The 12,212-nt window shown below is 44.1% G+C and overlaps 1 pseudogene; it reads left to right on the top strand.

Moving 5' to 3' along the window:
- The first annotated feature begins 7,116 nt into the window (after nt 1-7,116).
- Nucleotides 7,117-12,212, top strand: part of LOC103619547 — a 9,011-nt pseudogene continuing 3,915 nt past the window's right edge.

Genomic DNA, 12,212 nt, shown 5'->3' with positions numbered 1-12,212 from the left:
CAGTGGCCCCGGCCCGGCGGGGCCGGGAGGCTCGGAGCCCCCCCACCTTCCACAGCAGGCGACCTCCGACAAAAGGGGAAGTCCCGCCTTTCCGTGCGGTTTAAATATGTAAATTGTGAGAAGCGTAATTGGTCTTAAAGACTGTCCATCAACTCAGGGTCAACCCAATACATTGGCACATGTAAGTGACAAAATTATTAAAACCTTTGCCACAATTCGGAACCCGAATTTGCCTTTGCGGTTGTTCCTAATTCTACAATCTTTTCAACCTTATGCTCTTATTGGTCAATGTGATGTACAGGAACATCGTCTCTGACTATTAGAATGAATTTTTCTGCCACACACTTTTGCAAAAACTATAGCCACTCAACTTGAGACACTTATTCGACTGCTGTCGATGGGACTACTCTGATGTCAGAGCCTGACAGGACATGATCCAGCAGTAATACATCTTCTTATTGCAGCAACAGAATTAGAGAATCTATTCAGGGATTCACTGTCATTTCAAATTGCCCTTGCTGACTATGATGGACAGTTTATCCACTCAATGCCTTGACATGCACTGTTGTGCAATCCTTCAAAGAACTTCCCTTCCAACTGCCTATCCCTGATGCAAAAACTGTTTTCACTGATGGATCAGGAAAAACACACAAAGCTGTGACCCTGTGGAAAAATGATATGGGACAGTGGGAACATTCGATAACCTTTCAACCTGGATCTACCCAATTAGTCTAACTGGTGGCTGCGGTAGAAGCATTTTGCCTTTTTTCACAGGAACCTAATAACATTCTTTGTGATTCTCTTTATGTTACAGGAATCGGTGAGAGAATTGAGCATTCATTTCTGAAGGAAGTCTCTAACAAATATCTTTTTGTGTTATTAACCACTTTATACAACCTTTTACTTCACAGGTCTCACAAATATTACATTCTGCACCCTAGGTCACATATCACTCTGCCTGGACCTATAAGTGGAGGGTAATGCGAGAGTGGATGCTCTCACCATGACAGTCACTATGCCACAAAAGTTAGGGCAGGCAAAAATTTCTCATGATTTCTATTATCAAAATGCCCAAGCACTGGCAAAACAATTTGGTTTAACTTTGTCACAAGCATGGGATGTAGTGAATACTTGCTCACAGTGTCAACAGACTCTTTGCCACAGACGTTAGGTACAAACCCATGAGGGCTGAAACCTAATGACATTTGGCAAACAGATGTAGCACACATATAGAGCTTTGGGACTTTTAAATATGTCCATGTTTTCATTGATACCTTTTCAGGATTCATAGTAGCAACAACACACAAGGGTGAGAAATCGAGAGATGCCACCTGACATTGGCTACATGCTTTTACTATGATGGGAATCCCTCAACAGATAAAAACAGATAACAGACCCACATATACATCTCATAAAACACAAGAATTTTTCCACACTTGGGGTATCAAAGATGTTACAGGTATTGCCCATTCTCCAACAGGCCAAGCGATAGTGGAAAGGGCACATTATACATTGAAAAACATGCTACAGAAACAAAAAACGGGGAACCCGATAGGTATGCTCCCTCAAGAGCAGCTTGACAAAGCAACCTTTTAATTTTTTTGAATCTCTCCACTAGAGATGACCTAACAGCACATCAGAGACTCCTAGGTCAGACTGCTGATAGAGAAGGAGTTCACACAGAAGTTACATTCAAAGATGTACACAGCAGTCAGTGGAAAGGTCCAGTTTCACTGTTAGCTTGGGGGAGAGCTTACAGATGTGTTTCTCTACCCACAGGACCATATTGGCTCCCAGCGAGATACATCAAAGCCAGCCAAGGACAACCATGAATTGTGTTGTCTTTCTACTGCTATACTGCCATCAAGTGGTGGAAGGAGGAATCTACTGGGCACATATCCTTGAGCCATCACTGTTCTGCCCTCTGACCTGGTAGGATCCAGAGCCTCCCCTCAGCAACAATGGAACAGAATGGGTAAGAGGAACTTGGCTTCCTTCCCTAGATCAGGATATTGTAGATACGTATATTAGCAATGCTACTTATGTTACTGATTTACCACCTATATGCTTAATGTGAAATCAAACAAGTACCTCTTTACCTTGTGTGAGTGACCGAGACAGGGGGCGCGGGGGAGCCGCGCCGGATGGGTTTAGCTGTGTGGCAGTCCATGGCTGGCTTTAGCTGCCTGCGGCTCTGGGACAGGTTCCCCCCCCAGCGACCCAGGGTCCGTGCCACAGTGTTGGGAAAGGGGGGAAGGGGCAGTGGCCCCGGCCCGGCCCGGCGGGGCCGAGAGGCTCGGAGCCCCCCCACCTCCCAGCAGGCGACCTCCGACAAAAGGGGAAGTCCCGCCTTTCCGTGCGGTTTAAATATGTAAATTGTGAGAAGCGTAATTGGTCTTAAAGACTGTCCATCAACTCAGGGTCAACCCAATACATTGGCACATGTAAGTGACAAAATTATTAAAACCTTTGCCACAATTCGGAACCCGAATTTGCCTTTGCGGTTGTTCCTAATTCTACAATCTTTTCAACCTTATGCTCTTATTGGTCAATGTGATGTACAGGAACATCGTCTCTGACTATTAGAATGAATTTTTCTGCCACACACTTTTGCAAAAACTATAGCCACTCAACTTGAGACACTTATTCGACTGCTGTCGATGGGACTACTCTGATGTCAGAGCCTGACAGGACATGATCCAGCAGTAATACATCTTCTTATTGCAGCAACAGAATTAGAGAATCTATTCAGGGATTCACTGTCATTTCAAATTGCCCTTGCTGACTATGATGGACAGTTTATCCACTCGATGCCTTGACATGCACTGTTGTGCAATCCTTCAAAGAACTTCCCTTCCAACTGCCTATCCCTGATGCAAAAACTGTTTTCACTGATGGATCAGGAAAAACACACAAAGCTGTGACCCTGTGGAAAAATGATATGGGACAGTGGGAACATTCGATAACCTTTCAACCTGGATCTACCCAATTAGTCTAACTGGTGGCTGCGGTAGAAGCATTTTGCCTTTTTTCACAGGAACCTAATAACATTCTTTGTGATTCTCTTTATGTTACAGGAATCGGTGAGAGAATTGAGCATTCATTTCTGAAGGAAGTCTCTAACAAATATCTTTTTGTGTTATTAACCACTTTATACAACCTTTTACTTCACAGGTCTCACAAATATTACATTCTGCACCCTAGGTCACATATCACTCTGCCTGGACCTATAAGTGGAGGGTAATGCGAGAGTGGATGCTCTCACCATGACAGTCACTATGCCACAAAAGTTAGGGCAGGCAAAAATTTCTCATGATTTCTATTATCAAAATGCCCAAGCACTGGCAAAACAATTTGGTTTAACTTTGTCACAAGCATGGGATGTAGTGAATACTTGCTCACAGTGTCAACAGACTCTTTGCCACAGACGTTAGGTACAAACCCATGAGGGCTGAAACCTAATGACATTTGGCAAACAGATGTAGCACACATATAGAGCTTTGGGACTTTTAAATATGTCCATGTTTTCATTGATACCTTTTCAGGATTCATAGTAGCAACAACACACAAGGGTGAGAAATCGAGAGATGCCACCTGACATTGGCTACATGCTTTTACTATGATGGGAATCCCTCAACAGATAAAAACAGATAACAGACCCACATATACATCTCATAAAACACAAGAATTTTTCCACACTTGGGGTATCAAAGATGTTACAGGTATTGCCCATTCTCCAACAGGCCAAGCGATAGTGGAAAGGGCACATTATACATTGAAAAACATGCTACAGAAACAAAAAACGGGGAACCCGATAGGTATGCTCCCTCAAGAGCAGCTTGACAAAGCAACCTTTTAATTTTTTTGAATCTCTCCACTAGAGATGACCTAACAGCACATCAGAGACTCCTAGGTCAGACCGCTGATAGAGAAGGAGTTCACACAGAAGTTACATTCAAAGATGTACACAGCAGTCAGTGGAAAGATCCAGTTTCACTGTTAGCTTGGGGGAGAGCTTACAGATGTGTTTCTCTACCCACAGGACCATATTGGCTCCCAGCGAGATACATCAAAGCCAGCCAAGGACAACCATGAATTGTGTTGTCTTTCTACTGCTATACTGCCATCAAGTGGTGGAAGGAGGAATCTACTGGGCACATATCCTTGAGCCATCACTGTTCTGCCCTCTGACCTGGTAGGATCCAGAGCCTCCCCTCAGCAACAATGGAACAGAATGGGTAAGAGGAACTTGGCTTCCTTCCCTAGATCAGGATATTGTAGATACGTATATTAGCAATGCTACTTATGTTACTGATTTACCACCTATATGCTTAATGTGAAATCAAACAAGTACCTCTTTACCTTGTGTGAGTGACCGAGACAGGGGACCCAGACCAGCAGGGAATCCGAATTGTTTATTCAAAAGAAACGAGCTGGTTTTAGACACTTTTTCAAGGCACAGTATTTCCTTACATAGTAATTCTCACTATGTGACCTATCCCATGTTGCCACGTCACCAACACGCTTTCTAAATGTCCTTCTATGGGGTGATCACGCAGTGTTCACCCATCTGTCATCTTCCAGCAGGCTTCTCTCCGTAGGGGTCTGCTGCGTGACACCTCCTCCCCCCAGGGTCTGGCGGAGACAAGCCTCTCTGTGCTGCCATGTGTTCCTTTGTACTGCCATGTGCTTCTTTGTGCTGCCATGTGCTTCTGCAGCTCAATTCTATCTTCTCTCTCCGCACAACCTTGTGCTAATTCTTCTATGCAATTTCATTTAATATATGTACACTCGGAGAATGCAAGAAAATTGACTGCTATTATATTGCCAGCCATTCTATCTACAACAAATCTGTGGATGCCACTCCACCTCATTTCCCCAAATGTCATTTTATACCCATTTCCAATATACAGCATTTGGAATGGACATCATGTATAGGACAACGGCCACAAAATCAATTCTTACAGTATGGGAGGGTAATTGATTGGGAACCAGATGGTATCCTTAGAGAAAATGGGACCAATACAACCATTCTCCCATCCCAAAAGGCAAACTGCAGTATTGTTTGGCATGATGGTGGGATGGCCGGACCAATAATTCAATGTTATTTAGGTAATAATCAATCCCATGTGTATAAACATTTGTGGAAAATGTTGTTACCTGCTTTTGGCAATAGGATGTACCAAGTAAAATTGAATGGGAATGTTACAATTGCCAATTTAATGTTGCTGAAGGACCAATTACTAATGACTTGTACTTCACACCTGTCTGTTTTTGCTTTAGCTAATGATTTTTTGATATAGAAATAGTTTGTATTTTTAACCGATAATTCTTTTGTTTTCAAATCGTGTAACTTATGAGGATATGCGTAACTATTCTGTCCTTCTTCCATTTAAAAGAAGACCTGAAATTTGGGTACCTGTAAATCTGACTTGGACTTGGGAAGGACAAGATGGTCTTTCACAATTGGCTCGACTATTCCAAGAGGAAATCCAAATGAGTAAGAAACGGGTTTGCAAATTTCTGGGTTGGCTAATGTTGGGGTTTTAGGAGTTCTCCTTCTGTTTTTTTTTCTCTTAAAGAGTTTTCCCCATACATGTTGCTAGGAGACAATAACAATTGGATACCTAAGAGAGACAAAAGACCTGGCCACAGCTTGGGGGAGGGGTCCAGCTGGCTACTTTCTTTTGCCTGGGGTTTTCTCGTGTAAGGCAGAGAGGCCGCGAGATCTGGACTGGGAAAACGGGTTGGGTGGAGCCCCTAGCTCTCTTGTTCTCTTGGCGTTTGGAGGGGAGAATTCATCACCACTGCAGGGTTCTGCCTTCTGCTGCCTTTCTTTTACCACAAGTGGAGCTTGCTCGCTGGAGCAGCTGTTGCATTGGGACCCTATTTAACACCCTACCTCACTAAAAGAGGGACTTTTTCACCGTCTGCTCGGGTCCCTCAGGGGAAAAAACCCGGGATCCTGAGCCTGCTTTTCCCTACCATGCTGGGAGCTGGGCTGCCTCTGCCCTGCCCTTGCCGTTCCTTTTCCACTGCTCTGAGTCTTCGCTACACTGTAGCTCCTCACCTCCTGCCTGCCGAGACATCCTGGGCTTTCCACTACAGCTGTGGAGTTTGATACATCTCGTCTACCACCTGGGATTTTGTGCTCATTCCTGCCATTCCAGTTTGCTGGTCCCAAGGGTCCTGCTGGGGCACCTGCTGTTCCAGTTTGCTGCTCCCAAGAGTCCTACTGAGGCACCGGGATTGGCTGCCCCAGGGGGGTTTGTGAAGCCAGCCTTTCTTCCATCCCTTCCCAGCTTGCCCAAGCCGCCATTTCCGTGTGCTCCCCTAGCTCACACCAGAGCGCCCGCTGCAGCTGCAGGGGAATCATCGCACCTGCCCTGCCCACTGGGAGCCACCGGCGCCCCTGCAGGCTGCAACCATCACTACACCCAAGGGGAAAGTGCCTGACAGCCGAGAAGGCTGTCACTGGGTTTCTGGTTTTGTTTGTTGTTACTGCCATAGTTATTGTTGTTTGCTTGCCTTATTTTATATATCTGCCTTAGAAAGTGCTCTTTTATGGGTAGGCAAAAGAGTTGAGGCCCAAAAAACTCTTCTATCCCTACGCTGTGATTTGGAACATATCCATAATTCTTTATGTGTCACTCCTCTTCCATGGAATGACACGGAACAAAATTGGCAGACACTTAAAAACCACCTCCAGGGGGCCTTTGATAAAACTTTACTACAAGATATTCAATCATTTCACACTCAATTAAAGGATCAACTCAGAACTTTACAAACTCTGGAGGAACAAAAAGTGTTGACAGATCTAAAAAATGATCTCTCTTGGCTAAATCAAAAAAATTGGTTTTCTGGAATAAATTTATGAGTTTGGGTTTTCATTGGATTGGGTTGTTTGGCAGTGATATCCTTTTTAATCTTCTATCTTGTTCTTTTCAACACAGAGCTGTTAAAAACACACAAAAAACAAGTCATGGTTACCTTAGCCTTATCTATGACCTCAATAAAAACAGAGGGGGGAGGTGTGGAGTTACAGAGGAAACTGCCGCTGCATCACATGCCTGGACAGAAGGCTGCAGCAGCAAGAATGCTGAGAAGTGTGGAAGAATGCTGACCACACAAGATCTGAAAATAGAAAAGGCATCCTGTTTGCTAGCCTGTGGTCCTGAGAAAAAAACAACAAACTGTCAAGAAGATGGATTTATTAGGGAACTGTAACTGGCTTTATGCAGGCAACTAAAAACAGCTTTTCAGGCTAAAAAGTTTAAATGCTGTCTAACTTTACAATAAACCAGATTCACTTGCTTCAGCTTGTGTCTCTCGCTTTCCTACACTACACACACTCCTTTCTGGCAAAGCAAATTAACTCATGTAAAATGAGCAGAAAGACAACAGTAGAGATTCCCTTGATAATGACAAAATTAAAAAAAATTTTTTTTAAAGGAGTCATGATTCAAAAACTGCTATTAAACTCTTGAAGAAAAGAGAAATATATAACTGTATTATATAACAAGTTGACACATGTGACAGACAGGATGCCATCCAAAGGGACCTGAACAAACTCGAAAAGTGGGCCCATCAGAACCTCGTGCAATTTAACAAGGCCAAGTGTAAAGTGCTGCACCTGGGTTGGGGCAAACACTGCTATCAGTACAGGCTGGGCAGAGAATGGATTGAAAGCAGCCCTGCCAAGAAGGACTTGGGGGTGCTGGTGGATGAGAGTCTGGACATAACCCAGCAATGTGTGCTGGCAGCCCAGAAAGCCAATCATGTCCTGGGGTGCATCAAAAGCGGTGTGGCAAGGAGGTTGAGGGAGGGGATTCTGCCCCTCTACTCTGCTCTTGTGAGACCCCCACCTGGAGTACTGTGTCCAGCTCTAGGGTCTCCATCACAAGAAGGACATAAACCCATCAGAGTGAGACCAGAGGAGTACCATGAAGATGATCAGAAGGGTGGAGCACCTCCCCTATGAGGAAAGTTGGGATTGTTCAGCCTGGAAAAGAGAAGGCTTCAGGATGATCTTATAGAAGCCTTCCAGTACCTGAAGGGGGCCTACAAGAAGGCTTGAGAAGGACTTTTTACAAGGACATGGTGAGAGGACAAGGAGGAATGGCTTTAAAATGAAACAGGGTAGGTTTAGATTAGATATTGGGAAGAAATTCTTTACTGTGAGGGTGCTGAGGCACTGGAACAGGTTGCTGAGAGAAGTTGTGGATGCCCCATCCCTGGAAGTGTTCAAGGCCAGGTTGGACAGGGCTTTGAGCAACCTGGTCTAGTGGAAGGTGTCCCTGCCCATGGTGGGTTGGGGGGTGGGGTGAGACACTGAAATATTAAAAGTTAATGACTCAAACTATCAGCCATTTGCAAAAGCAGTAGGTGCTTTGCTAAGGCCAGGTTTGCACCCCCTAACTGAAGGGGAGGAGGAGAGATTTTGGGTGTGGTGGCGAAACCTCTGATCTGCACAACAGCCCAGGTGCAGAGGGAGTTTGCACCCAGCACAGGAGGATGACCTTTGTTTAGCAACAAGCTGTTTTTTGAGCCACATGGGGGAGAAGGCTGATAAGAAGCAGATCCTTTGAGGTGGGATAATGCTTTTTATCATGCCAATGTCTTCCCTTACACAACTGGCTCAGGTGTAAAACTCTACCCCCAGGGGAGGTATCTGGACATTCCCACATAGGCCTGAAGGTATTAATCCCTTCTGAGATTATATGACTGGCTCAAGTACGCTGGTGTGAGAAACAGCTGTCATGTCTTAGAAGGTGTCATAAACCATCAAAGACCTCCTTAGTGCCCCCACACTCATTTCTGGGGCCTTCCACCAGAGGACTGCGCATGATTCACAGTGTTACATCAGCCAGGTTAAAACTCCCCCATCAGGGGAGGTATCTGGGCCTTCTTACTTGAACCCATTGAACTTTATATTGTGTGGGCTTCCCCCACCCTGACAGATCAAGACCGCAACCATCACTTCAACCAACAGGCATCTAAATTTTGGACAATGCTGTCAGGCACATGGTGTGATTCTTTGGGTGTCCTGTGCCGGGCCAGGAGTTAGACTCAATAATCTTGATGAGTCCCTTCCAACACAAACCATCCTATGATCCTATGAACTTTTCCAAACATTAATTTTAAAGATAATCTCAGAATTAAAGCCAACTGCCAGTTCCCCCAGTCAATCTTATGGACTGTCATGGTAAAAAACAAAGAAACAAAAAACTAAAACCAAACAAAAACCCCGAACACTACCTTCCAGAATCATTCAGTTACCATCCGCCTCCACCCAATTTGCAACCAGTCTTGTATCTTCTGTGAATTAACACTCATGGGAGTTTTCATCAACATTTCTTCACTCCACTTGTAACATATGCTTTATTCCTCAAAACATACGAGCACCTTTGTGGCCCCCAGTGCAAGGGCTTGTTCAGAGCCCTGATTAACACTTGTATTCATTTTAAACTTTAAACAAAGAATTGCAAGACAAATTAAGACAAGAGAACTACATTTTTTTTAAAAAGAGACTAGATGTGCATTACCTGACTCATGTTAAACTGCCTCTGTATGCATTGCTAATTTACAAGAAATGAAAGGTAAGTTTTAAGAAATTCTGAGCAAATTAAATCACTTTTTTGTGTGTGTGTGTAAAATAAGGACTAGCACATGTTTAAAAATAAATATAGGAATTGCTAAGAATCTCATTTTTTCCTTCCAACCCTAGATGCTAAAGGATTCTGTTTGGCAATTTCAAGACATGTATAATAGTCAATATATCACCTAGTCACATAGCTACAGACCATACCCTGAACACTTTATGATATGCTGACAGGTAGGTGATAAAGCACATTCTTGTCAATGTGAAAAAATACAAAGAAAAAAGTTTGTCATTACATTTTATTTTGGTTGCATTGGAAATGTTGATTTAGGCAAGAAATGCAATTTTCACAATGCAAATAACATCCTTATCTGTTCCAACTCTTGTATTTGGTCTTGAAATTCTCTGGATCTTGCTAATCTTTTTTGATAGCAGCTTTCAGTGATGAAAATATCACTGTGCTCCCTGTAACTTCCAGATTATTAACCTCAGCAATTAAAAGTTTTGGTTTAATTTTCTCTTGTAGTTCTGTCTATAATGTGTGCAAGTCCCTCTGATGCCATGATGATTTTTTGCCTTTTCTTTTATACCCCTTTATACCTTTTTACAACTTCTGTACTCTTAGTGCTTTTTGCCTACATTCTTGGACTTGTTTGTCAAGCTAGGAGACTAAACATTTTAGAAGCTTCATAGTTATGGATCAGTGTGCCCTAGACCCCAAGGTCCTCTCCAGAACACATTCTGTAAACTAAGATAGAACTATCCAGGTGAAGGTTCCTTGGGGAGGGGGGGCTCATTCGAGCCTCTCATTGGGGAATTTTTGATAGATATGCTAATTAGTAAGACCTGTAATGTTATACCAGATCTTTTGTGTTGTGTGCATTGCGGTGTGCATTGAGGTGTATTTGACCTGGACTTAGTGCACCTAAGGATCCTTAAAATAAATACCAAGGTAAAATCCCTTTTTCCCTTCTAACTGTATTTGACTCTTGACTTTAAGACCAGGGAAAGGCATCACCTCCCTCCTACACAGGAGGCTGTAAATTATAGGCTGTTCAATGCCAAGGTTAAGAGGATGAGATACTTAAGGGGAAGAGGGATAAAGGAGACAATTGAGGGGATAGGGTGATACCAGATAAGAAGCTCTTCACAGTTACTGAGTCTGATCTAAGAGCAATGTAGCCCTGTACACATACCACCTGAGCCAATAAGCCCCACTGCAACTACTCCAAAAGCCCTACTTTGTGTCTTGTGGGACTCTATGATGTGCTGTGGAGAGTACTAGGCATGTCTTGAGCTGGCAGTGTGCCATGCTGCATTATAAAGTGTGGAAATGCAATCCCCTTGCACTGAAACAGAGGCCTTCTTCACTCATTTGACCTGTTCCACACTGTTCAAGGAAGCACTTCGAAAGACCTTTCCAGAAATTCAAGCATTTTGGCAGAAGGGTTTTGATACCTGTGTAGATCACTGACAATTAAAACAAAAATCATGACACTGAATTTAGTATTTAGCCTAAATATCTGAAAGCATGACATCTGCTAGAGAAACAACACAGCAAAGCACAAACAGTCCAGGAAGTTCCTGAAAAGCATTGACGACAACTTCCTGTCAGAGGAGGTGGAGGAACCAATGAGGAATAGTATGCTGCTTGACCTTATACTAAGAAAGAGGGAAGGCCTTATTTGAGATGTGAAGGTTGGGGGCAGCCTTGGCTGCAGTGACCACGAGATTGTGGAGTTCAGTATCGGGCAAGGAGGAAGCAGGGCAGCACATAAGATAGCAAACACGGACTTCAGGAGAGCTGACTTTAGCCTCCTCAGGATCTTCTTGGAAGAATCCCATGGGAACGGACATGGCAGGGAAGGGAGGTCTAAGAGAGCTGGTCACTATTCAAGCACCATGTCCTCCAGAATCAAGAACAACACATCTCAATGAGCAAGAAATCAGGCACAGGGGGCAAGAGACCTGCGTGGATGAATAAAGAACTCCTGTCACTACTCAAGCATAAGCAGGAAACACACAGGAGATAGAAGCAGGGTCAGGCCACTTGGAATGAATATAGAGAGGTTGTCAGAGTAAGTAGAAATGAGACGAGGAAGGCCAAGGCCTATCTGGAATTAAATCTGGCCAAGGATGTTAAGGACAACAAGAAGAGCTCCTTCAAATACAACAATAACAAAAGGAAAACTAAGGATAATGTGGACGAGTTACTAAATCCAGGGGGGGAGACCGGAGACAGAGGATGCAGAGAAGGCAGAGTTACTGAACGCCATCTTTGCATCAGTCTGCACTGACAAGAACAGCCCTCAGGGATCTCTGACCCAGGAGACCAGGGTAAAGGAATGGTGGGAGGAAGACATTCCCTTGGTCAAGGTGGATTGGGTCAGAGAACACCTAGGCAAACTTAACATCCACAAGTCCATGGGCCCTGATGGGATGCATCCAGGAGTGCTGAGAGAGCTGGTGGACACCATAGCGAGGCCACTCATGATCATCTTTGAAAGGCTGTGGAGATCAGGAGAGGTGCCTGAGGACTGCAAGGAAGCAAATGTCACCCCAGTCTTCCAAAAGGGCAAGAGGAAGGACACAGGGAACTACTGGCCAGTCA

The sequence above is a fragment of the Corvus brachyrhynchos genome, unplaced genomic scaffold (assembly GCF_000691975.1).
Source record: "Corvus brachyrhynchos isolate BGI_N302 unplaced genomic scaffold, ASM69197v1 scaffold267, whole genome shotgun sequence".
Lineage (NCBI taxonomy): Eukaryota > Metazoa > Chordata > Aves > Passeriformes > Corvidae > Corvus > Corvus brachyrhynchos.
The sequence above is the reverse complement of the archived record's forward strand: the minus strand, read 5'-3'. Positions and strand labels throughout refer to the sequence as shown.